The 26162-nt window shown below is 45.8% G+C and overlaps 3 pseudogenes; 2 read left to right on the top strand and 1 right to left on the bottom strand.

Moving 5' to 3' along the window:
- Positions 1–462: 462 nt before the first annotated feature.
- Positions 463–581, bottom strand: LOC143946088 (5S ribosomal RNA; annotated as a pseudogene).
- Positions 582–22256: 21675 nt separating this feature from the next.
- LOC143949116 (5S ribosomal RNA) lies at positions 22257–22375 on the top strand (annotated as a pseudogene).
- Positions 22376–22476: 101 nt separating this feature from the next.
- LOC143948371 (5S ribosomal RNA) lies at positions 22477–22595 on the top strand (annotated as a pseudogene).
- The last annotated feature ends 3567 nt before the right edge of the window (positions 22596–26162 follow it).

The following is a 26162-nucleotide window of genomic DNA, read 5'->3' on the forward strand; positions in this document are numbered from 1 at the left end:
ATCCCCTTTATCTTAGTGTATTCTTTCTGTGGAAGGTGGTCCCCCCCCACGTTCTGAGTTCCTGGGGTCCCCCTTGATAATTGTCCACTTACCACTTTTAACTGGAATTTGCATATATATATATCCCTATGTGACTGCATATCTATATATAATACACTCTTCATCAAATGTTCTTTAAAATGTATGGCTTTCCCTTTCATGAACAAGAAAATAATGACGTTATGCTGTTGGGCTGGTTTTTATTCCCAGTCCGGCCCTGGCGGTCTCCCATCCGGGTCCTAACCAGGTCCGACCCTGCTTAGCATCCGAGATCAGACAAGATCGGGCGCATTCAGGGTGATGTGGCCATAGGCAATCTTGCTGGCCACTCTCAACCCTCTTGACAAACGCCAAGATGGTCACCCCGGCAAACAAGCAAAAAAATAAAACAGGTCGTCGACGCCACCAACATATTAAAAAAAAAGCCTACAGCACCTGGTATTCCCAAGCGGTCCCCCATCCAGGTACAAACCAGGCCCGACCCTGCTTAGCAGCCGAGATCAGACGAGAATGGGTGCATTCAGGGTGATGTGGCCATAGACGATCTTGCTGGCCACTCTCAATCCTCTTGGTCACCTTGGCAAACAAGCAGAAAAATAAAACATCAGGTACTAACCAGTGTAGTTCAGAGGTACCCAACCTGCCTCTTACTGCTATACCACTTGTACTCCAACATCCCCATTTCTTACCCTTCTAAAATGATGAGACCACACCTTAATTTTGGAGTATAAATGGCCATAGCAGCCTATTTATTATTCACACCATATAAATAACTCCAATATCAAATATATACCAAAATATCACCTCCGTAACAACTTGTTTAACTCCAGTCTGTTGGTCTTTGAGGGCACCCCCGAACTCCAACACATATTCCACCAATACACAGCGGGACCTTTATTCACACGATAGGTCTCCAGCGGATAATCAGCTCGGAGACAACCCCCTTCCCGCAGTGCAACCATTACAGTATTCCAGCTAACCTTTCGCTGGAATACACCGGAGGGGCACATACTACCGATGAGCCCCCCACCCCTTTCCATCACATATGTTTACTGCCACCGTCAAAAACCAACAAAACACCGCCACAGCCTGCAAGGATGACACCTTACCCTTAAGGGCTCCCCCACACCCCCGGGGGCCCGCTGGATCCCATCTTGCAGCCCCAGAGCCCAGAAAACAATCCCCACTCCCTAGAGGTGTATTCTAACACCCTCAATTACAGGCCCACATTAGTTTCCACCTCTACTTGCCTGATCACCAGGCCCCCCATTCTGAGCCACAGCCTCCCCACCACCTGAGTGTTAGACAACTGTACGAAGTCGTAAAATATCTGACTTAATGTCCGAGATCAGCTCCCTGATCATTCGAACCCAAAAGCATTACCCCTTGCATGCATAACCCATTTCCCATATCACCTTGCTCTACCTCAACCCCCATACACCTAGCCAGTGAACACATGCCTCCCTCCTCTAACTACCCAACTGTCTGCCAATGGATCTCGCATCTGCTCTCCTGGCCCCCCAACAAACATACAGATAACAAAGAAAATCCAGACAAGGCGTATAAGTCCTCCATCTGGACAAAAAAAACGCCAAACAAAGGCAGCACCAACTTTAAAGTAAACCAATGTACCCCTTACCACAAACAACACAGCTTGTATATACAGACTACTCCCCCACTCGTGTTTTATTTTTATTTATTTATTTTTATTATTTATTCCACCACCACATGAAGGCATAGGTAAGTGCGTAATCGCTTTGCTTCCCACCTACCATTCCTCCTTACTGCTGCCTCATCCAACCCACATCTGGCAGCTTCTACAGCCGCCCCGATGCGGAAGGAGTGTGAAGCGTATTCTGCACCATCTAACCTTGCGTCCCAGTGGCATTTTCAGAACACCGATCCGAACTGGAACCTCGACCAATACTTCCCAGCCTTGTGCCACATGAACTGCCCCCCATGCCATCTGTTCCAAACCCTAGAAACTCCCTAAACGTTTTATCCCTTTTTTTTTTTTTTTACCCTGAATCATGGTAACACAAACAGCAGCACCTCCACCCCTCTAACCCTTTGATCATTTTTTTATTCATTTTTTTTTCAATGGTCCAACCCAAACTCTTTTTTTTTCAATCCACCCTGCACCGCAGGTTAAACAAAAGCCAAAAACCCACCAGTTTCCGCTCAATGGCAGATACCGACCCCCGTTTACCAAGTTCCTAGAACCATAGTACCACCAACAAACTTACCCCCCACATAGCCATGTTTGACCTCAAACTCTTGCACCCAACAACCCACCCTTCTTTTCATACCTTCACGTAAGCCGCCCATGTGGACTCACTGGCTGACCGCCCTGTTACCTCCCGTGGTAACTCCAATGCCATCTCCCATACCCAGCCCGAGTAGGGAATTCCTCCCCCTCTGTGGCCGGCTAACTCCCACCAAAAATAGATGCAAGGAGTAAGCCCTCCGTGTTTCCGAAGCCTGCAAGATGAATAGCATATAGAAAATGTTCAACTGCACCTAACGCACCACAAAGTGGCGTAGCTGCCGTATGACCAGTTGTGACAACGCGGACATGTGGTTGACCACGTAAACCACACCCACATAATCACAATTCAACTCCGTGTCAGGTTCCTGCATGACCCTTACCCCAGCTCCATAGCCGGAACCACTGGAAAAATTCCAATAGCACACGTTTACGAATGAACACCCCACTTCCACCCAACAAAATTGGGGCCAAATTTCCTCACTCTATTGCCCCTGAAAGAAAAAATTTCCCCCAAACCTGTTTACCCTGCCGTGTTCGTGACCCCTTTTCCCATCGACCTGGCATCCACCTATCGTCCGTTATATGTGGCCAAGAACTCGTACCAAACCTTCTAACCCTCCCTATGTTCCACATTTAACTGTTTAAATTAGCCAGGGCCTGAAACCCCCACTGTAGCAGACGGCAGCCGTCAGCTAAAACCCACTCATCAGAATAAAACCGGCAGGTATAATTGAACTTACCCAGCAATGAATGCAAAGTCCTCAACTGTACCTCACGCCGTCCCTGGGCCTCCCCCACCCCCTTCTATAGTACATCCACCTTGGTCACCGGCAGATGACCCTCCGTAACCCCTGAAACAATCACAATGCCAGAACAAAATAGTACAATATCCCTCGTCGGCCCCCCGTGTTTTGCAGCCAATGGCACTAATGAACCTACCTGCAATGTGCTGCAATGTATAAAGTATAATCGCACACACATCGGAAGAAGGCGGCCCAACACACAAAAACGTCCAAGCCATGTACGATTGAATCAGGGACCGACACGTCTCTACCCCCCCACTCCGGTAATTACCTAAACATCTAACCACGGCCCACTAAATTGAGCAACCTATGGGCAGGCATCGTTCCAAGTAAAAAACTCCTCTTGCCAGCATCTATCCAGCAGCCATAGCTCTCCGAATAAACTGTAAGCAAGTGGAACACGGATTCCTAATTCACCACAGGCACCCCTTTTCCGTCACACCTAACCCACCTTATAGCTGTGTACATGAAGTATCGGACACAGTGCACCGCATTGGATTATGACAGAACCTTTTAACACTAGTGTTTAACGTCAAAACCCACTGAACTGACAGGAGCTCACATTGCACTGCCAACCCACCCCCCTTCCTTTTCGGCCGACCGTCTAGAGGGGGGTATACGCAGGGCCATCTTTAAGGCAGGGCAAAAGGGGCAGCTGCCCAGGGCCCTGTCATTGTTGTGGGGCCCAAAGCAGCTGCCTCATATTTGACAACTATCCCAGTTTCCATTTCCCTTGTCCCTTGAAGTTTTAGTCCTGTGCTGCTACTAATGCTGCCCGGCTCTGCCCTATTGTTGTGTACAGATGACTCAGACCTATGTTTACCTATAAATACTGACATTCATATGTAAATAGCAGTCACATGCATATGTAAATAGCCAAGGCCAACGGCATTGATATGTAAATAAAGGCAGCATTCATAAGTATATCATACCCCACTGCAGTGAGAAGATGTGCTGTAACCTATTGCAACCAGTGAGCAGTATTACTGTACAGTAATCTCTAGCAGCCAATCAACAAGCAGAAATGTGCTGTAACCTCTAGCAACTAATCAGTGAGCCTTAAGGAGTGCTGTAACCTCTAGCAACCAGTCAGTAAGCAGTAATAATATGCTGTAACTTCTGGCAACCAATCACAATCGCTGCCTGATCTGATACAGTAAAGTGATTTTAAGTCTTGCTGCTATTTATTGTATGTCTCAGAGAAGGTGGAGAGCGAAATTGCATGGAGGGGGGGCCCGAAGAAAATGTTTGCCCAGGGTCCAATCAATATTAAAGACGGCCCTGGGTATACCCCCCTGAAGGAACTGCTTCGGGGGCCTCGACTACTACAGAAACCGCATCCAGAAGCCGCTATCCTTTGATCCCCATTAAGAGGCGGCCATACCGACCTACGCGGTCTAAACTGCTCATCATCCCGTAGCCAATCAGATCCCCCTTTTTAACGTGTGCAATGGCCTACATATAACAGAACAACAGGTTCTTCCCCCCCATGGCAATCGCATAATGGCGACCGCCTTCCACAAAATCAATCGGTACCTCCTCTTACCTTCATCCTTTTTCCCTTAATCTTACTGCATGACCCTACACACTTAAAATGTAAATTCCCTCCCTTTTATTTAAATTTTTTTTAAAGGGGGCCATAACGAGAAGATCTCCACACACTTACCTTTTCAAATCGTATCCCGGAATTCCTATTTAATTGTGTTCCCAGGGGACCCTCAAAGCACCCGTACATCTCACATTTTTTTTATTTATTTTTTATTTTTTTTGCATCTGCAATCCTTACCATCTCCATCCTACCATTACCTGACAACCCCACCACTGCACCACTGTCCCCAAACTGCAGACGCACCGCCCGCCATTTGTGGGCCAGAATCCACCACCTCTGTTCCCGGAGGAGCAACTGCCGCTGACATTGCACCCCCCTTTCCAACCCCCCAACAAATCCTGTAATGCAACTTAAACGAAAAACATTTAGACATTATTTGACTTACCGGGCTGACTGGAACCCCAACATCCGCCGTGCTTGCCTCCATTGCTGGCTCGCATTCCTGCGGCTCCTCCTCCTCGCACACTGTCAGCTCGCCTTCCGACCTGTCGTCCTAGACCAGGACCGGTGGTGTCATCAGCCCCCCAGGCAAAGAGGTCCTGGGGGCCGTGGAGTCCCTCTGTTGTAGTGCCTGTCTCACCCCCGAAGCTCTGCCTCCTGCCATGGTTCTACACATGCCCTCACATACTGTGACCTGGAAGGTCAACCTCGTCCTTCCACCGCCATCTTGTGCCATCTCCGTATAGGTAACGCCCACCCGTGGACCTCCGCCCCCTTAAAAAACTTTTTTTTTATATAAGCAGCCTGACGGCCATACTAATTAGTCTCCCTCGCCGAGCCTTCCTCCCAGCGCAGCGATGCAGGCAGAGGAGGTAGTAGTCCTGTAATTCACGGGCAGGAAAGCAGCACCATAACGGCCCGTGGCCCCACCCACCGAGCTGGGCTGGCGGCGTGGAGTCCGCCCAGACCCTGCTCAGGCAGACGGCTGGGTATTCTTTGCTGGGGGACCGGATTGTTCCCCTAGAGTGCTCCTTGCCTGCGCGGGGCCCCAGATGAGGGCCCTGGTGAAAACAGAGTGCCAGAGGCCGCAAACTCTGCATGCACAGCAACCCTCACCTCCCAGCCTCCGTCCACTCACCTGGTCATCCATAAAGACCCTCATCCGAGTGACATCTCAGCCATGTTGGAGGAGCAGAGCAAAAAACTGCTTCCTCCTTTCTTTCTCCACAACTTTCTGTTCCCCAGGCAAGTCCCACCTCCTCCTTATATATTACCACTCCCCCTTGGACTTTACTCCCTGTCCCCTCCCCTCTTATCTCTTCATATTAACCCCTGCATTGTCTCCCCTAAAAACATAGTCATGCCTGGCCCTGCACTACTTTTTCTTTTCTGTCTTTTCCGTTTCGGGCCTCACTATATCGTTATTATATCATATTGTCGTTCCCCGAAGTAAGTTGGGGGTCTGTATTCTATAATGTGCAGCATCCATATAGCGATGGGCAAACAAGTAATGAAATGAATTAACCCTAACCGGGGCTTAGATGGGTGACCCAATATATATAGTGGCGGCTGTTTGACTAGGGGAAGTGAGAGCTACATAATCTTAACAACTAGGGACGGCTTGTCTACCCCTGCCAGTGGCGTAACTAGAACCTTCAGGCCCTTTTCTCCAGGGCAGATTAAGTTACTGCCCCCAGGTGAGAAGGGGTCCCAGTCCCCAGGGGAGGTGGGGGTCCCTGTCCCCACATAAGAAGGGGTCCCTGTCCCCAGGGGGAGAGGGAGGGGGTATGTAATGGTGTGTGGGGGATGGGGTCCTCTCACTCACCATGACCAAGCTGTAGGCCGCGCACTCATCCATGCTGGCCTGGGCTCCATCCAGTGTGCTGGATGGGCGATCAGCATATCGCCCAGAAAGACCTTTCATCATCTGTGTATGACGGGGGAGGAGGGGGGCTGGCAGACAAGCCTGCAGTGTCCTCCGAGGAGCTGGCTCTCATAGGGCTGCACTGCATCTGTGTGCTTAAAGTTTGTTTACCCGGGAGAAGTATGCAGTGCAGTGTGGGCCGGACTCGGGGGGGGGCGGGACTCTGGCTGGGGAGAACAGACATCGGACTGAGCGGCAATGCATGGAGCAGGATAGGGGTACTCTGAGGAGCCAGCTGAGGACACAGGTCATGCGGGGAATGCACAACTAAAGAGCAGCCAGTGCGATAGTCGAGCATGGAGCTCTGCTAGTCACCCTCCACCTCCAGCCACCCGTGTGCATGGTGCACTGGTACCCCTAGCTGCCTATGTTGCTGCTGGCCATATGTAGAGGGGGCTGCATGGGCCCCCTGCATCACAGGGCCCGGTTGCGGTCGCGACTGCTGCAACCCCTATAGTTACGCCCCTGCTACAGTTTCTGACTCAGCAAAAAGAATTTAAGAAGACATGGTCTGGTTAACAGTTTCATGGGAGGATTGTTATAGGAAGTTAAAGAATGGAGAAAGAAGCCAGCGCTAGAATTAATGAATAGTGGATCTTAAAGAATCTAAGAGATTAATAAGGATAGCAATAAAAATAGTAAATGTATAACAAGTTCCCATACCTAAGAAAGCAGCACTGCATATGGAAAGTATTGAAGTGCAGGTTGTAGCTCTTCAAATTAAACGAGAAAGACAAAAAAGACTTTGTTAAATATATGTGATGCCAATTTTCCTACTTCGAATCAGCAGGTATTTTCTTGGTTAAGATAAGTAATGATGTAATTACTGCCAACGTCACTGAACCTCTATAGGTAAGAGGTTGTGTATCGCCATACTCCCCTAGCAGTCTGCTAGACAGAGAAAATATAAGAGTAACTATAGTTTTAATGCCTGAAGGGATGGGAGTAAAACATACTTGAAGCAAAGGGAGATGTTAAATTTGCTCCTTATGCCAGAACTTTATTAACCCTAAACAGGAGGGATTACAAGAAGCCCACAAGGGGCTTATGAATCCAGCAGTCTGGATTACTGGAAATTCTCACCAGACTATATGAAAGTGGCCACGGTGAAAAGTCATAGGGATTTAGCCCTGTCAGTACCAAGAATTTTTCAGTATCTTGAGTAGAGAAGTCACCGGAGGATGCTGCCCAGTGATTAAGAATAGATAATAAATAAATAAATAAATAAATAATGAAAATTTTACTGGATGAAGGAGACTCAATCATCCACTAGTATTAGGTCTTTTACAAGTATTATTAAAGCGACATACAAAGGGTAGTTATAAGTTTATCGAGGACAAATTAACCCCAGCAGTGAAGAAAGAAATGAAAGAAATTTTACTGACAACCCCAAATCTTGGGCTACCTGACTATAGTAAACCTTACTACCTATTTTGTGTAACAAGCTAATGAATATGCTAAAGGAGCAATCTACGAATAGCCATCCAGTGCCATGCCTATGTTGTTTCTGACTGATTTACCTGTTGATTTACACATTTTGTCTGCCTTACAGGAAAACTCACCTCACAGACCATCCTGGTGCTCCAAAGGGGCTGTTTGTGATGAGGATGGCCTGTGGACTATGAAGGGAAAAATGGTTGCTCCTCCAACTCTGTTTCCTTATTTGTTTGCTTTGAGCCATGGGCCTTGCCATGTCTCAACAGGAGGGATGTGTTGGGTGGTGAACAAACACTAGGTGGGCTCCAGGCTTTCATACATATGCTGCTAAATAGATTAATGAATGTGCAATATGTCAAATGCATAACATTGCAAAACCAGTGCCCACTCATATGAAGCATATTCCACATACTGAGGAGCCGTTTCAAATTGTGCAGATTGACTTCTCAGATATGCCCCCTTGCCCGAACAGTAGTAAAATGTCTCATTAGAGAGTTAATCTCAAGATTTGGTATAGGGGCTGTTATTTCCTCAGATAGAGGTACACACTTTGACAATAAGCTAATGGCAGAAGTGGTGGCTATTTTGGGAATAAAACAACAGTTGCACACTCCATATAGGCCACAAGCTAGTGGGATGGTTGAACGCACTAACCAGACTTTAAAGAGATATCTTGCAAAAATAACTGCTAACGGGAAAAGCACATGGGTAGAAGCATTACCTATAGCCTTAGCTACCATTAGGACCACCCCTAAGGAGAAGCATGGACTATCACCCTTTGATATACTATTTGGGTGACCGCCTCAGAGACTTCCTGCACTCTTGGTACCCCCAGAGACAGTAAATTTGAGAAATGGTCAAGATACCATGATAGACTATGTGCGCAGACTGGCAAATGTGTTTTCTGATACTTTTTCCAGAGCCAAAGCAGGACAACCAGTGGATACAAGTGAAGGAACACATGTACATCAAGAATCGAATACCCCGGACCACTTTGTCCCCTAATTGGAAAGGACCATTTCAAATCATTCTTGTATCTCCAACTGCTGCAAAGCTGAAGTACTACAAGTACTGGGTTCATGGTTCCCATTGTAAAAAGAGTATAGGTCCGATGGAACATACAGATCATTCTGCTGTTAGCAGGTATTCTTCTTTACCCTTGCCTTCCAGGTCATCACCGCCAATCACTCGTGCCAGAGCCAGAAGACTGCAGAATGAATCTCCTGGGGCCTAGACCGAATGTGGCGTTGTGGAGCGTTATCCTCTGTGGTGGAGCGGTAGTGTGGATCACAGTCATGGCATTCGAAAGGACATACCATAAAGAAAAGGGTAAGATACATGACATCTACCTTTTCAATGCCACCGTAACAAGTGAAAAATTGCAATCTGAAGAGAGCCGTAGTTTCGCTCCTGTTGTTCACTAATGCTCCAATGAAAATTCCCTCGGTCTGTATAAACTTCACTCGAGAATATTCATCTGAACTGTTTACTCAGGGTTTCCAAAGTACTACCAGACCAATTGGGAACTCCAACTGTATGAACAATGCTGAGATCAGATATTGGTTTAATGGTAAGGATAAAGCATGGAGCACGGATCGAATTCAGGAACTACATGACTACACGCACCGTCAGCATTCTAGACAGAACAATATGAAATTATTAATGTGTTTGCAGAGGTATAATTTCAGGAAGGCTTGTGCAGCTCCCCCAGGTTATTATTTTATATGTGGGAAGAAAGCATATAATTGGACCCCTTTAAATTCTATGGGGGTTTGTTATTTTGGTAGAGTAATACCTGCCACTTGGTATATGAGTAACAATGAGTTTAAGGAGTCCCAAATCCGTAAAATCCCCATCCATCTCCTAAAAAGAGATTTAGCTTCTCAGTCAGAACCTGGGGGGAAGGAAGAGAATCATGATGAGGTTAAAGGTCCTGATATGAACAAGGAGGGTGAGACTAACATTGAGGTACCCCCACTTATTGTTGAGGAAAAATACTTATACTAGTGATATTGGCGCTAATGTAGAGTCACATGACAAGGAGATAAAGCCAATATACTCCATACCATGGGTAAATAGATGTTGTATCAAAAAGGCATTCAGTTTTATCATTGATTTAGCTGACTTGATTGATAATATTACAGCATTGTATGATAGGAACTTTGTGACTCTTGCCACAGAGCTAAAAATGGTTAAAAAGGAGATTTTGCAGCACCGACTGGTGTTGGATTATCTTACAGCAAGCCAGGGAGGAATATGCGCCATAGTGGGAACAGGCTGTTGTAACTACATTGGAAGTGATACTAAAGCAGAAGAAGCCATCATTTCACATGTGGAACAGGTGCAACAGCTCAAGCTCAATTTTCGGAAAGAGCATACTGAAACTGCTTGGGTTGAAGGAAGTTGGGAAAGCTGGCTTTCTTGGCTTAATCCTGTCAACTGGTTTTCAAGCATTGGAAGCTGGTTTGCTGGTATATTACATGGTATCCTTTATATTGTTGGTATCATAGTACTTATAATCCTTATAATCAAATGTGCACCTATGTTATTCAAATGTTGTTTGAAGATAACTACAACTTCTTGTAGTGCTATTTCGAAAGCTTGTACTAATACTGGTTCTTTTGAGCCCAAAAAGGTCAAGAGTCAGGACTGCTCATGAGCTGGTAGCTCGTATACCTGGAGGCCATCCCAGAGACATAGAGGAAGTCTAAAGAGGAATACCCAAAGAATTAGAAACATAGGAGGGGCTGTGAAGATATGAAGACATATGCAACACATATCTATATAAGTTACTCAGAGTTCCCCTTCAATATAAGAATGAATTTCTTTTTCAAATGTTTCTCTATTCTTTGAGTATTTGTCAAATGTTTCCACACATATGATTTCTTGTGTATTCTGTTCTCTGGATGACATGAAATGTTCTGCCAGTAAGATAACAAAAGATATTATTCCCAGAAATGTTGTGAAATGTTGGTATGGAAAGTCCCTGTTTATAACAAACTTTACCCTTATCATAATTAATCACTATCCTGTCAAATTGACCTTTATCTTGTTTATCTTGTTTTTGTGTTTGGGTCAAGATGACCATATGTAATGTGGGACCAATTATTATGAAATGTATTACGTACTCTGGTAACTTGGTTCTGTGCCCGCCATAAGAGGTAATGTTATAATTTTCTTATAAAAAGCTGTAACAGTTTGTATTCTGTACCACAACCCCTTGGAAGGTGTGGTCCTCTGTACAGTGAGTATTTCTGAAGTAAACATGCATTGAGACGAATGCTACTTCGTAGATGTCCTTTATTTCAAAGATAGCACTAGATTATACAGAAGAACGTCCTGGGTATGCAGAGATGGAGGCTAGGGTATACAGAGAGAGAGAGAGGCTGGGTTACACAGAGAGGCAGGAGTATGCAGACTTGCTAGTGTACACAGATGGACTAGTGTATACAGTAGACAGGCTAGTTTATACAGAGAGGCTAATGTGTACAAAAGACAGGCCAGTGTATACAGATAGGCTAGATTATACAGAAGAAGGTCCTGGTTATGCAAGAGATGGAGGCTAGGGTATGCAGAGAGAGAGGCTTGGTTACACAGACTTGCTAGTGTATACAGACGGACTAGTGTATACAGAGGACCGGATAGTTTATACAGAGAAGCTAATGTGTACAAAAGACAGGCTAGTGTATACAGATAGGCTAGATTATACAGAAGAACGTCCTGGGTATGCAGAGATGGAGGCTAGGGTATACAGAGAGAGAGGCTAGAGTATGCATACTTGCTAGTGTATACAGGCGGACTAGTGTATACAGAAGACCGGTTAGTTTATACAGAGAGGCTAATGTGTACAAAAGACAGGCTAGATTATATAAAGGAAGGTCCTGGGTATGCAGAGATGGAGGCTAGGGAATCCAGAGAGAGACGGTGTTACACAGAGAGGCTAGAGTATGCAGAAGACCGGCTAGTTTATACAGAGAGGCTAATGAGTACAAAAGGCAGGCTATTTTTTACAGATAAGCTTGTGTATACAGAAGACAGTCTGGGGAATTCAGTGAGGCTAGTGTATGCAGAAAGGCTGGGACACCGAGACTATTGTAAAAAGAAGGCATGCTAGTGTATATAGATTACGGGCACGTGTATACAGAAGACAGAGAGGCTAGTCTATATAGAGTGGCTGGTGTACACAGAGAGATTAATGTATACAGAAAGTCTAGCGTGTAAAGAAGACAGGACTTTATTTTTTGCTAATAAAGTAGTTACTTCTGAAACATGTAAAGAGTTACAGTGCTTTTTTCATATTTTGCTGCTGTTAAAAAGTGGTGTGTTGTCAGTGGTGATATCAATGTGACAGTTAATGTGGAGAACTACAAATATACAAAATAGAGCAAAAGAGTGCTACGTTTATTTTGTTAAGTGACGGTAGTGAGTAAGCCGAGTTTTAGACGACTTTATTATTAGCATTATTCGCATTATTCGTATTGCAGTGAGACGATATTGCTTTTGAAAGATTTGTATTATTATACATAGCATTGTTAGCAGACCAATATGACAATTTACATGACTTAATATTGCAGAGCGTAATTTAACAGGAAAGAGATCCAAAGCGTTAGTTATAGTAGCTTCATAAAACTGAGAAATCGTTGCATTACTCTAAATTTAAAAGTTGTTCCGGTAGCACTGAGAAGACGATATCAGATGAGTGATCTACACATTTCGTTTACTATTGCAGAGAGATATGGAAGAAATAAAATGGTTTTGTGTGAGTTGGTTTACCAGGATTTAGAGGTAATAATCTGTTTATTCTAATAATAAATATAGCAAAATAACTCAGGTTAATATTGAGACACGAAATAACAGCAACGACGTGTGTAGGTTTTTTATGAATCAGGTTCATTACGTGTCTTTAATCATGAAGTGAATATACCCCAAATATAGCATAAGGATGAGAAAGGATAATAACTGGCAAAAAGACAAACTGCATTAGAAATGTGAATATGAATTAGAGATGAAATGTCAATCCCCATTGGTTACTTACAGGTACTATACTGTTAACACGGCTACGTACAGCAAAAGTGTGAGCTAAGCAGCTAAATATTCTGCAATAGCAGAGATTAAGTATTGCAGTTGAAAAGAGATCGGAAGCGTTAGTTGCAGTAGCTTCAAAATGACTGAGAAATCATTTCATTACTCTACATGTAAAAGTTATCCCGGTAGCACTGAGTGGACTGATATTAGATGAGTGATCGTTGTAGTACAAATTCAGTTTCCTATAGCAGAGAGATACAAGCTAAATGTGAAAAGAGCAATTAAACTGTTCACGGTAGCATTGCATTACTCTTAATATGTGCAGCGTGTAAAGAAGCAATAAGATGGTTTTGTATTATCCTAAAATTAGCAGTATACGTAATAAAGGTGAGTAGGTAACCTGGATTTAGACATAGCAAACTCTACAATCTAATTTAGCAAAATTAGAACGGATAATATTGAGACAGTATATACAAGTCGAGTTTAAGTGGAAATACACAAAATATCTAGCTTACCTTTACATTGTTCAATAGAGCGTTGCAAAGTAATACCAAGGCAGAATGTCGGAATAGCAATTAGATGAGATGATCGCTGTAATCATGAAATATCAGCAACGACGTGATAATATTGAGACAGTATATACAAGTCGAGTTTAAGTGGAAATACACAAAATATCTAGCTTACCTTTACATTGTTCAATAGAGCGTTGCAAAGTAATACCAAGGCAGAATGTCGGAATAGCAATTAGATGAGATGATCGCTGTAATCATGAAATATCAGCAACGACGTGACTAGGTTTCTATCGTTTTTCAAGATCCTTACGTGTCTTTAAGCATGAGAAAGTATAATAACTGGCAAAGTATGACATGGCAAAGAGACAAATTGCATTAGAGATGTGAGATAGACATGAAATGTAAATCCCCATTGGTTATTTATATGTAACCATTAATACAGTTAACGCGGCTACATACAGCAAAGTGTGAGCTAAGCAGCTAAAGGGTATACATTATTTAAGAGTAAGTTGACGTACCTTGAAAATTCCAACGTGTAAATCGTTCCATTATTTTTGTTACGCACGAAGACGGCTTACACAGACTGTTTTCCGTTTCCACTGGAAAGAGAATCCTAGTAAATCGTAAATTTATCAGCTGTTAACTCTGAGATTATGATTAATTTCACAGTTCCATTACGCGGTCCTTTTCCACTGGTATAGTCATAATGTAATATCAGTAATTGCTATCAGTAAATGTTAAAATTGTAAGACGGTTCACGGTGAAATGGAATTGATATGGATTTAAAAGCGGTACATTAATTTTCTGAAGCATATGGCAAAAAGACGACTTACACTGCTTTTCTCACATTTTGCTGCGGTAAAAAGAAATGTTTTGTCACTGTGTTTTAACTGTGACAGTTAAGGTGGAGAAAAAGAAGTAATACAGAAAATAGAGTCAAACAGTGGAAACGTTTATTTGCCTATGTCATGACAGCTGATACTGGTTGAGCAAGAAAACTGTTTTATTAAGATGTAAGACTAGTTTTATTCTCTACAGAATCTCTTTTCAGAGAGTTGTATAATATATGTATGTATAATGCACTGTCCTATCTGTATACACTCGACTCTCTTTATACACTAACCTCTTTGTATATACTAGCCTCTCTTTAAACTAGCCTCTCTGTGTACCCTAGCCTCACTGTTTTTTTTTTTTAAATCAAATAAGTTTTTATTGTAAAACACTTATGGTACAAACCAAACATAGGAGTGAAGTACAGTCTTACAGTAGCATTGGTTTTTACATCCAAAAGTATACAGGAAATATAAAAATACAAATAGGTTCGGTTTGAAGACTGTTGAGACATGGAAAATAACAATAAAACCAAAAAATAAAGAAGAAAGGAGGTAAGAAGAAGGAACCAAAAGTAAAAACAAAAGTAACGTTCTCTCATAGACCACTCCGCATCAGGAAACAGCCACATAGGTACCTTAAATATATACTACGGCCCACAGCCCATCACACAGTCCCACTGGTGTCTCCCTACACCCCGTACAATTACCGGATAAGGGAGAGACATAGAATTAGACCCATCCTGGAAACATGACCATTTATGTACCTCCATGTACCGGTCCTAGGACCGTCAGTCAACCCTGTAAAAGTCTGTCCTGTATAAGTTGGTGGGGAGCTAGTCCCGGGACCTCAAGCCAACCCCCCCACATGGCATTAAATTTGTGCGGTGCGTTTCTGTGTTGGTATGTTATCTTTTCTCTGATCAGCATCTGGTTCACCTGTTCTATCCATTGCTGCCTGGTGGGAACCCTGTGGGTCATCCACAATCTCGCTATCAATTTTCTAGCTACATATAGTAACCTGATAATGGCTGTATGGGCCGAGGGCGTCAATGATTCCTCATCCAGGGCCCCCAACAGGCAGACCAACGGACACCGCGGAATACCAACCGAGAACACTGAGGATATAGTGTCAAAAATTCCCGCCCAATATCGTTTTAGTTTCGGGCACCTCCAGAACATGTGCATAAGATCCCCATGGTCCCGCATACATTTAGGGCAAAGGGGAGACCCTCTAACACCCCAACTGTGCAGTTTAACTGGAGTTCTATAGGTCCTATGTAGTAAATATAGGTGGGAGAGCCTATGGGAGGCCGATACCGACACCAACGGAGCGGAGGACAAGCAAAGGTTCCAGGTCTCCGCGTCCACTGGCCCCAGGTCCGCCTCCCACCTCTGCCGACATGGAAGACGTGCCGGGTCCTGCACCGCGTCAAGAAGCATAGCATACCCCCTAGAGATCATGCCTTTACGGTCAATCTGCATAAATATCCCCTGCACCACAGGATGGTCTGTTAGGGAGAGCTGCACACTCCGTGCCTGTGTCTGCAGCGCATGACGTAACTGTAAATATTTATAAAAATCCCTACGTGGGATGTCAAACTCAGCTTGTATTTCCATGAAGGACTTCAGTACCCGTCCACTATACAATTGCGAGAGATACTAAAGACCACTCCTACTCCAGTTACCAAATCCCTTGAGCTTAAAAAGTTCACCATAATTAGCATTCCGCCAAATAGGGGTGAGGGCAAGGAAGCCACGTATTCGTAGCAGTTTTCTAACGTGAGACCACAGGGTATTCAGCAGTATAATAGTCGGGGAACCCCTGTCCATATGAGGGAAGCCTGCCTCCAATCTAGACAATGCTGTGTCCGAGGCGACCGTGTCAGCCAGTATCCTCCGGATCGGGTCCAATGGGTCATCCAACCCCCACCCACCCAGGTGCTGGAGCTGCGAAGCCAAAAAATACATCCTAGCGTGTGGAAGTGCCAACCCCCCTTCATACTTATTATATTGCAAGGTAAGTAAACTAAGTCTGGCCGTCTTTCTACACCATATTAATTCCCTAAACTGAGAGTCAATTTTATCGAACCAACGTTTCGGGATCCAGGTCGGGGAGTTATGACAAATATAGAGCAACTGCGGGGCCCACACCATTTTAATGAGGTTTACCCTGCCCACCACCGATAACGGTAGTTTACACCAGATCTTACATTTATCCCTGAACTTAAGTAACAATGGCATAAGATTCAGTTTGGCATATTCCGTCACCTCGGGGGATATCTGCACCCCCAGATACTTAAAGGATGTAACCGTCTGGATCATGCTTCCACAAGGGGGTAAGGGAGCCGTTAGAGGGGACAAGGGCATCAGTACAGATTTGTCCCAGTTAATCTTAAAACCTGACAATGTACCAAATAGGGTAATCAGGTTCATGGTGGCCGTAAGGGAGCCCTGGGTGTCCCCCAGGTATATAAGCGTGTCATCAGCGTATAGCGATACCACATCCATTCCAGTGGGCCTGCAGAAACCCACAATATCCGGAGCCGATCTCATTCTGGCTGCTAGTGGCTCAAGCGCCATGGCAAAGAGCAGGGGCGACAGAGGGCACCCCTGTCTCGTGCCTCTATACAGCATGAATGGGTCGGAGAGCTCCGCATTAGCTCTGATTCTAGCCGTAGGCTTGGCATATAACAGTCGGACCCAGCTAATAAATGTGCTGCCCAGCCCCATCCGCTCCATCACTTTCCACAGATAAGGCCACTCAACACTATCAAAGGCCTTAGCCGCGTCCAGCGAGAGGATGGCCTGATTACCGGGGTTATCCACAGGGACCTGTAGGTTTAAGAATAAACGGCGAATATTTAGGGCAGTGGAACGTGAGGGAATAAATCCTGATTGATCCCTATGGATCAGTTTGTGTATTACCAGAGATAATCTCGTTGCCAAGACCCGAGCCAATAGTTTAACGTCTGTCGTAAGCAAGGAGATGGGCCTATATGCGTCCGGTGATGTTGCTACCTTACCCGGTTTCAGAAGTACAATTATGATTGCTTCATTCATAGAAGCAGGTAGGACCCCCGTCTCTAAGGCGTTGTTAAACACTTTTAAAAGGGTTGGCAAAAGAACACCGGCATAACGCTTGTATACCTCGGATGGGAGACCATCCGCCCCCGGAGCTTTGTTATTATGAGAGTGTTCCAGTGCAGAAGCCAATTCCTCCTCCGTTAAGGGGGCGTTCAACAGCTCTCCATCCGACGCAGACAGGCATGGAATATCACAACCATTTAAAAAGTCCACAATCTCCCCATCACCGGGCTGCACCTTAGAGGAGTACAGGTCTGCATAAAAGGATCGAAATACCCGCAAGATCCCAGGGGTGTCCGAATGGGTCACTCCCTGCGAATCGCACAGTGAGTGAGTCATAGGCGCGGAACCCTGGGCCCCCGCCAGCAGAGCCAGCATATGGCCTGTCGATTCCCCCTCCTCAAAGTGTGTTTGTTGTAGGAAAAACCTTTTATTTTCTGCCAGTTGTAAAGTTACCTGTCTAGACATAGATTGCGCCCCCAACCAAGCCCTCTTAGTGTCCTCCGAGGGGTTGTCAACATAGGCCTGCTCCGACTCTCTAAGTGCTCTACCGACCTCCATTTCCCAAGCTTTAGTGTTCCGTTTTATATCAGTTATAGTAGTGATAAATTGTCCCCTAAGGAAGGCCTTAGCTGCATCCCAGACTACATCTATAGATGCCGAGCCTAAATTGTCCTGCAGGAAAAGTTTAAGGGCACTTGCAATGGGGTCAGGCTGCGGGAATAATGCAAGCCAAAAGGGGTTAAGCTTCCAACTCCTAGGTGCGAGGTCAGTAGACAGGGACATCTCAATCCACAAAGAGGAGTGGTCGGATACATGTCTAACCCCATAACCAGAATCTCTAATTAGGGGGAGGAGGGCGGAGTTTCCCAGTCCCAGGTCTATTCTGGACAAGCTCCCAAACGCTGGAGAGCAACAGGAATATAAACGGGAGTGGGGGTGGGCTTTCCGCCAGACATCAACCAACCCAAGTTCAGCTAACAGAGCTGCAAAAGGAGTATCGCCATTAGGGCGTGAGGGGACTACCGGAGGAGTTGGAATCTTATCCCACAGGCCGTTGACATAGTTGTTAAAATCACCCATCGCCAACAGGGGTATGCCGGGGAACTGTGCCATGAACCCAGCTAGGCGCCTAAGAATCTCTGCCGAATACGGCGGCGGGATATAAACATTGGCAATAATGCATTGTATAGTAGCAAGCTTACACAGCAAAAAAATGTACCTCCCCCCGGATCAATAACCTGTTGGGAGCAAGAGAAACGTGCATGCTGTCTAATTAGGATACTCACTCCTCTTGCATAAGCAGAGTATGTGGAATGGTATTGGTGGATATACAGTCTAGAACCCAGGCTAGGAGTACCAGCAGGAGCAAAATGTGTCTCCTGCAGACACACAATGTCAGCTTTCATATCTTTAAGGTGCCTAAGCACCGCCAGCCTCTTCACCGGACTGCCCAACCCCCTAACATTCCAAGAAAGAAATCTAATCTTAGCCATCAGGAATACAAAACATAAGTGCAAGTAGGAGTAACCATAATAACAGTCGTAAACCACCAGGGAGGAAAAAGGCAATTAACACACATTTATCAGCGACTAGCGACTGGGAAGTCGCATCACCTGAGAAGTCCCAAAACTGGAGAGAAAAAAGTCCGACAGGAGCTGTCACAGCTAGGAAGAGGTGCCCAGAGGGGTGCAGACAGGCCGGAAAATAGTCCTTGTCCGTTGCGATCCTGAGAGAGAAAAAATGAACCAAAAAGAAAAAGAAAAGAAAAACAGTTAAACAGCAAAAAACCGTAGCATCTTCTGTATTAAAGCCCATGGGGCTCACACACGGGAAAGATAGCAGAATAATAGGCCCCATCCGAAACTTGGGGGCTGGGGGAAGGCCATGGAAACACCCAGAGAGGACTCTCCCAGATGACAAGTGGGGTTTCACATATACAGGCATGTTGTAGTTCTAGTAGGGTTACAGTGGAACCACAAACCTCAGCCTTCTGCCGGTCTTGTAAAAGTGAAAGTCCAGTCAGCCTGTCTGAAAGTGCCGTTAGCGTGGAGGAGATCTTTGAAGTTTGGCGGCTTTGAGTACTCCTGGTCAAGCCACTGTGCTGCCGCCGCGGGGCGATCAAAAAAGTGCGTTGAACCCAGGGCCGTAACTCTGAGCCTGACTTGATATAGCATTCCATATTGAACGTTAAGGTCCCGAAGGCGTCTCTTAACTTCAAGAAATGTTGCACGCTTTTTCTGGAGCTCTGCTTAAAAATCCGGAAATAGTGAAATCCCGGAATTCTCAATCTCCATCTTGTCCGACAACCCCCGCGCTTTAGAAAGAATGGTGTCTCTGTCTCTATAGTTGAGGAGTTTAAACAAGAAGGGCCTGGGACGATTGCCCGGAGGTAGGGGGCGAGACGGCACCCGGTGGGCACGTTCCACTGCAAAAAGCGGTGACAAGGATTCTTTACCAAAGGTGGCAAGCAACCAATTTTCAATAAAGTCTACCGGGTTTTTACCCTCAACACGTTCCGGAATCCCCAAAGCGCGAATATTATTGCGTCTCATGCGATTTTCCATCTCATCAAGTCGCATAGCGTGCTGTTCAGTAAGATGGCAATTATATTTTAGATCCCATTGCATGGGGGCCAGGTCATCCTCTACTGTGCTCAGTCTGCCTTCCAATGCAGCCGTTCTCTCCCTGAGCTTTTGCATGTCATGGCGGACAAACGTTATTTCAGCTTTAACCCCTTTAATGTCCTCAGAGAGGGCTGCAATAGAGTGATTACAGGAGGTGACAGCAGTGAATATGTCCCTTAGTGTAGGCTCATTTTCCAGCGCTGGGGAGGGGATGGTCTGTGTTTCAGGCCTAACACTGTCCCTGGGTGTACTCACTGTTTGCCATGCTGCAGACAATCCATCCTCATCCTCCAAGGGGACTGTGTCATCTGCCTCAGGAGAGCCTCCAGGGGTAGCTTGAGGAGAGGGCTGGCCCGCCAGGGCATCCTTGTATGATTTACCGCCATAGAGGAGCTTCTGTGCTGCTTCCTTGTATTGGTCTTTGGCTGCACGCCGCGCGCCGGCGCCATCTTGGCCTGGGGGGTCCGTCAGCCCCTTCCCTCCGGTATGGCGTCTGGACATCACAGCGGGGGTCCCGGGATGTACCGCGGTGGTCCGGGATGCTTCACCTAGCGTGGCAGGAGGTAGGGGCCCCGAAAACGGCGTTTCAGGGCAGACAGGAAGGATGGAATCACGGATGGCCGGCGGAGCTCAAGGTAAGCATGTCTTCCTACATCCGCCGCTAAGCCACGCCCCCAGCCTCACTGTTTACTCTAGCATCTCTGTATACTCAAGCCTATCTGCATACACGAGTCTATATTCTGTATTCACTAGCCTTTCTTCTGTATGCTGTAGTCTTCTATAAATACTAGCTTCTCTGTACACCCTTGCATCTCTGTAAACACCGTGTAAACTAGCCAGTCTTATGTATACACTCGCCGACTGTATACACTAGACTCTCTGAATACACTAAACCCTCTGTATACCACAGCCTGTCTTCTGTATAAACTAGACTGTAAAAACTAGCTAGAATACACCAGCCTGTCTTCTGCACCCACTATTCTCTCTGTATACACTACCAAGTCTTCTGTATACACTGTCAGCTTTGATGTATACCCAAGCCTGTCTTCTGTATACACTAGCTTCTCTATATGCACTGTCCTTTCTGTATACACTCGACTCTCTCTATACACTAACCTCTCTATATACACTAACATCTTTGTATATACTAGCCTCTCTTTAAACTAGCCTCTCTGTGCACCCCAGCCTCACTGTTTACTCTAGCATCTCTGTATTCTCAAGCCTATCTACATACACGAGTCTGTATTCTGTATTCACTAGCCTTTCTTCTGTATGAGGTAGTCTTCTATATATACCAGCTTCTCTGTACACCCTAGCACTGTAACAGTGCTAGGTCCCTATATTACAGAAACAGAACACCAGCAATAAGGTGTATACTGTGCTGGAGGCACACAACACCCACTCTAACTTCTGCACTGCAGATGCATGTATTGCAGAAATTGAACACCAGTAATAAAGGGTAGCTTCAGGTGTGTGTGCAGGAGGCACATAACACCCACTGTAACAGTGCTAGGTTCCCAAGCAGTAAAGACACTGTCCCTGCCTATCGTCCTCTTTCCCTGACCACTGCAACACACTATACAAGGCCGCCGCGCTGGCGGCCTTATATAGTGTGGGGTGTGTACTAAACCCCCCCTGAGCTATAATTGGCCACAGGAAACCTGTTAGATAGTACCTAATTACAGGTGCCGTAGGAATCTTTTTATATTGTTGGCTTTGACCTGTTTTTCTTTCGCTTGTTTCCCAAGGTGACCATTTTAGCATCTGTCAAGAGTTTTGAGTAAAAAGCGCCTGATCTCAGAGGCTAAGCAGGGTCTGGGTCAGATAGGAGACCACCAGGGTCTATGTTGTTGGTGTTGACCTGTTTTTTTTCACTTGTTTCCCAAGATGACCATCTTGGCATTTGTCAAGAGGGTTGAGAGTGTCTAAATAGAACACCTATGGCCACATCACCCTGAAAGCGCACAATCTCATCTGATCTCGGAGGCCTAGCAGTGTACGGCCTGGTTAATACCTGTATGGGAGACCATCTGTGAATACCAGGTGCCGTAGGCTTCTTTTTATGTTGTTTGCATTGACCTGTTTATTTTCGCTTGTTTCCCAAGGTGATCATCTTGGCGTTTAACAAGAGGGTTGAGAGTGCCCAAAGAGATCACCTACAGCCCCATCACCCTGAAAGCACCCGATCTTGTCTGATCTCGGAGGCTAAGCAGTGTCGGGCCTGGTTAGTACCAGGATGGGAGAATGTCTGGGAATAACAGGTGCCGTAGGCTTCTTATTATGTTGTTGGCCTTAACCTGTTTTGTTTTTCACTTGTTTCCCAAGGTGACCATCTTAGCGTTTGTCAAGAGGGTTGAGAGTGCCCGAAGAGATCACCTACAGCCCCATCACCCTGAAAGCGCCCAATCTCGTCTGATCTCGGAGGCTAAACAGTGTCGGGCCTGGTTAGTACCTGGATGGGAGACCGCCTGGGAATACCAGGTGCCATAGGCTTCTTTTTATGTTGTTGGCGTTTGTCAAGAGGGTTGGGCGTGTCTTGAAGAGAACGCTTACGGCCACATCACCCTGAAAGCACCCAATCTCGTCTGATTTCAGAGGCTAAGCAGCGTCAGGCCTAGTTAATACCTGGATGGGAGACTGCCTGGGAAGACCAGGTATCATAAAAGGATCTGGCCTGGTTAGTGTCTTGATTGGGAGATCGCCTGGGAATACCGGATGCCGTAGGCTTCTTTTTATGTTGTTGGCTTTGACCTGTTTTTTTTCCCTTGTTTCCCAAGGTGACAATCTTGGCATTTGTCAAGAGGGTTGAGAGTGCACAAAGAAATTGCCTATGGGCACCACACCCTGAAAGCGCCCAATCTCGTTTGGTCTCAGAGGCTAAGCAGGGTTGTACCTGGATGGGAGACTGCCTGGGTTTTCCAGATGCCGCAGGCTTCTTTTTATGTTGTTGGCGTTGACTTTTTTTTTTTGTTTGTTTCCCAAGGTGACCATCTTGGCGTTTGTCAAGAGGGTTGAGCTTGCCTGAAAAAATCTACTATGGCCGCATCACCCTGAAAGAGCCCAATCTCATTTGATCTCAGAGGCTAAGCAGGGTTGGGACCTGGTTAGTACCTGGATGGGAGACCGACTGGGATTTCTCGATGCCATAGGCTTTAGTTTTAATTCAATCTTATTTTCATTGAGATATAAAAGCAAGATAGGAGGGGGAAAAAAATACAGAATATTCTAACATATTCGTTTTACATTGTTACATAAACATAAAAAAGGAAACCACAAAGAAATCCACTCTACTACAGTGGTGTCAAACTATCACGAGGTTAAAGTGTTTGTTTTGAGCTTCGATTTAGGTAGTATGGTAGAAGAGCCTGTAGTCCTACAATGATTAGTCTAAGTTAAAGTGGGTGTGTGCACACCACTATCTTCCCAGCGAGTGATGCCCACTCATTACAGGTAGACTAGGGCTATTGTTCTCATTCTGGTAACGTTCACTCTGGGGGGGAAGCTCTGTATGTGCCACCATTCTGGTCTAATGAGACTGGAGGTCATAACTTAAGTAATCGGGTATTACTGCAAATAGAGGAGGGAAGAAAGGGGGAAGAGAGTGAGGAAAGAGGGGTCAGGGCAGTAAAGAGCTTAGGGATCAAAAGGTATAAATTCCACCCTGATCACACAGGTGTATCGGTAGAGTCCTCTGTGGCCCATGAGATAAACTCTGAGGAATATCGAAACATCGACCATGAGGTCCAGGTCTTAGAGAATTGTTCCTCCCTACCCGTTTCCTGCGACAACATTCTTTCCAAACTATTAATTCGGTCCACTTCAATTGCCCAATCCCCCAGGGAAGGCATGCTCGTCGACTTCCAATGTCTGGGCAACACCGTTCTAGCAGCCGCCAAAAAGTGGCGCAGAATGTCTTTCTTGACTGACTTAAGTGGTCCCGGGAGCAGAGATAGCAGAGCCATCTCAGGAGAGGGTGCGATGGAGGTCGCCATGAGTTTTCAGTACAAGTCAAGGATCTTTTGCCAGAACTTCCTCACAGGGGGGCATGCCCACCAAATGTGAAGTAAGGTTCCCTTAGATGACAAGCAACGCCAGCAAGTATCCGGAAGTGTCGAGTTGATTCGGTGCAAAGTCGAAGGACATCTGTACCAGCGGGTCAACAGCTTGAACCCCTTTTCTTGAGAATTGGAGGCTATGGACATTTTGTGGGTCAGTATGAAGCACTTTTGCCAGTCTACAGGCGAGATGGAGTGGCCCAGGTCTTCCTCCCATGCCTGTGTGTATGGGGGAAGGTCAGGATTATAAGCCACATGTAAGAGGGAATATAATTGAGAGACTACATGTGTAGGAGGGGTGGCCTGGAGCAGCATGCCCTCCAAGCCCATTAAGTCAGCGAGTACATTAGGTAACGATGGGAAAGTGCAAATGAAGGAAATCACCTGTTGTCTCTGCAGCCAGTGCGTAGAGGCATAAGAAGATGGGTCAGAGGGAACGTCATGAGTCAGAGAGGGGTCTGAACGTAGGACTTGGGCAAGTCGCCTGTGGTGCTCCTTACACCAAGGTCCAAAACTCGCATCTTGTAGGGCCGGTGGAAAAGCCAGAGTTCCAAACAGTGGAGTCATGGGTCCCTGCATGGGAGATAGGGTCTTGGAGGAATTCATTCGGGTCCAGATTTGTATGGTTTGTCGGATGAGGTCGCTCAGTGGTACCTCTCCTTTCAGGAATTCAGTAGGTGTCCACGGCAATGCACAGAGATCTATTGGGTTAATATGGCTCTCTATTTGTACCCACAATTTGGAGGAGGAATGATGGAACCAGTTAAGTATACGCGTGAGCACAGCTGCTCTATAATATAAGGAGGCATCCGGGGCTCCTGCTCCGCCACGAATCTTGGGGAGTGATAAGGTCTCGTAGTGTATCCGGGGACGAGCCCCTCCCCAAATAAAGGAGGAGAATAGTTGGCGGAGCTTCCTGAAAAACCAGGAGGGTATGGAAATGGGAATTGTTTGGAACAAATAGAGAAACCGAGGGATTACATCCATTTTTAGGGCATTTACTCTGCCTAGCCATGATAGGCATTTCTTTGCGTAGTTTGAGAGATCCGTCTTGGTTCTAAGCAGCAGGGGTGCATAATTCAAAGAGAATAGATGGGACCTTTCCGTGGGTATTTGGATTCCGAGGTAGAGGATGGAGGTAGAGCCTGTTTTAAATGGGTACCTAGGGGATATCTGGCGGAGGACCTCTTGGGACAGTGAGATGTTCAGGATTTCTGATTTAGTATGGTTTACTTTGAAATTGCTCAGCATGCCAAACCTCGTGAATTCCTGCATTATATGTGGTAAAGATAGGTGGGGTTGGGTTACAAACAATAGCAAGTCATCCGCGAAGAGCGCCAGCTTAGAATGAGTGGGGCCTATCGATACACCTGAGATGTTGGGGTTATTGCATAAGGCTATTGCTAGGTGTTCCATGACAAGGACATATAGAAGGGGAGATAAAGGACAGCCCTGTCGTGTCCCATTGTTAATGGCAAATGTAGGTGACAGTGAACCATTTACCCGAATTCTAGCGGAAGGTGAGGAGTAAAGGGCCATAATTCGGGATAGCATTTTGGGACCCAGGCCTATCTGTTGCAGAGACATCCGAAGGAATTGCCAGTCAACCCGGTCGAATGCCTTTTCGGCGTTGACCGTCAAAAGGCATAGAGGGATTTCGTGGGTGCGGGCATAGTCGGTAAGAAGCAGGGTTTTCAGGGTGTTATCCCTTGCCTCGTGGCCATTTACAAAACCCACCTGGTCCAGATGTATAAGGCGGGGGAGTAGCGGTTGCATTCTAGTAGCTAATATTTTGGCATATATTTTCAGGTCCACTCCAATTAATGATATGGGCCTATAATTTGCACACAAGGTAGGGTCTTTGTCTGGTTTGGGGATAATGGTGATGTGGGCTTCAAGCGTTTGTGGAGGAAATGCTGAGCCTTCTGATAGAGAGTTAAACACCTTAGCACCTTAGCCATAAAGGGGGTCAGTGGAGGAGCAAATGTTTTGTAGAATTTAGGGG

This window comes from Lithobates pipiens, unplaced genomic scaffold (genome assembly GCF_037356315.1).
Source record: "Lithobates pipiens isolate NorthernLeopardFrog02 unplaced genomic scaffold, aLitPip1_a1.2 Scaffold_30, whole genome shotgun sequence".
Classification (NCBI taxonomy): Eukaryota; Metazoa; Chordata; class Amphibia; order Anura; family Ranidae; genus Lithobates; species Lithobates pipiens.